General features: G+C 32.3%; 1 non-coding gene across 1 annotated transcript; it reads right to left on the bottom strand.

The window, feature by feature from the left end:
• Nucleotides 1-905: 905 nt before the first annotated feature.
• On the bottom strand, nucleotides 906-978 carry Trnar-ucg. The gene has a single exon. It is a non-coding gene; the product is annotated as a tRNA-Arg (tRNA).
• Nucleotides 979-1,668: the final 690 nt, after the last annotated feature.

The raw sequence follows: 1,668 nt of genomic DNA, 5'->3' as shown, positions 1-1,668 counted from the left end.
AACATTTATCGTAATGCAAAACGCAATTATTCGAATAAATATTCAATGAATATTCGAATATTCAAATGTAGTGGTAACTTAATAATAACATAAAAATTGTTGGCAATGTCATGCGACCCCTTTTCAACCACGCCACTGAATGAATTATCGTATTATTTCTGCGCCATCTATAGCTCATGATTCAGCGCCATCTATTATCGAGTTACTTCTCCACTTTGGGTAGTCAATAGTGTTCGATATATGCAACCCGTAAAACACCGGTTCCAACTACAGTAGCGACTCCAAGTGACCAGCTCCTTGCCGTCAAACGGCGGTTGGCTTACTATCCATTCCTTATACTATGCTATTAGCTACAATTAAGCAAGTGATCACAGTTACCATTGTTTAATTTGTTGTTTCTCCTTAAACAATGCAGTTACCTATAATTTTCTACCTGATATTTTTCAACAATTATCATTACAGAAATCTTCATAAAAGTATCTTTGACATCTTTCTCCAAGCAAGATTTCTGTTATGATACTAGCGCTCTGTAATCATGTCGCGCCATCTAGTTACCCAATTTCTCTACGCTTGTCTATTTCTCCGCTAGAGATCACACTCAGTTTCGATAACTTGAAATATTGCTTGATAATTTTAAATTTTGATGGTATCATCTGTTAATCATTTTTTAAATGATATATTCACAAAACTTTCGAGTTGTAAGAAATAGAAGTTGTAAAATATATCGTTCAATATTCATTATGAATAAAAATTCATTTCTTGAATGAATAACTAGTCCAATTTTGAATAAAACGTGAATCTGTTGGAAAAAATAGATGTATATTTTAGAAGATGAATGAGTAAAAGAAAAAAATTCAGAGAAGTATTCTCTGAAAAGCATAATAATCAAAAATTAAAAATTATGTCGACCGTGACAGGACTCGAACCTGCAATCTTCGGATCCGAAGTCCGACGCCTGATCCATTAGGCCACACGGTCTTGTTGGTGAGTGTTTATATTAAGCATAACTGAAACAGTAATTGGTTCAAATAAATGTTATTATTGATATTAATTAAAAGTTATTATGATTTCTACTATTTTACTATGTAAAAAACATTTATTGCACTACACATTTGCTTCTTTCGATTACTCACATTTTGAATAACTAAACTTAGTGTTCATTTGTAGGTATACAAATGTAAATGTGAGTACTTATGGAACGCCTCAAATATCTTGAGAACAATTTTATAGATTTCGATGTTCGAGAATCTGTGATATAGCCGATATTTTGGTGGTATTCACATGTTGTCGGATCTTTCCTTTTCCCGGAATACCACCTAATAATGATTTTTGTTATTTCAAATGGTCCACCCTGTGTATTTTTTGTCGTTTGAAATCCTTAAGAGGTACTAAATATTTTTCATGCAATATTCCCTGTACCTAAATGCCATCATTTTGGAGTGAAAATAGCTACATATCTATTTATACTTTGTGTTCTATTCACTGAAGTTAAAATAATACATTTACCTATTCCTATGGCAGTGACGTACCCGAAAGGGGGATATATCCCCAGCAAAACGAATATCCATTATAAGTCAAAACGCTCAATAATTTAATTGTGCGAAAAAACATCGGCACCTATGATAGTAATTTCTCCAATTTTTTAGAACCCTAAAGTAAATAAATAAT

The sequence above is a fragment of the Harmonia axyridis genome, chromosome 4 (genome assembly GCF_914767665.1).
Source record: "Harmonia axyridis chromosome 4, icHarAxyr1.1, whole genome shotgun sequence".
Taxonomy (NCBI): domain Eukaryota; kingdom Metazoa; phylum Arthropoda; class Insecta; order Coleoptera; family Coccinellidae; genus Harmonia; species Harmonia axyridis.
Note: the sequence above shows the minus strand (reverse complement) of the source record. Positions and strands in the feature narration are given on the sequence as shown.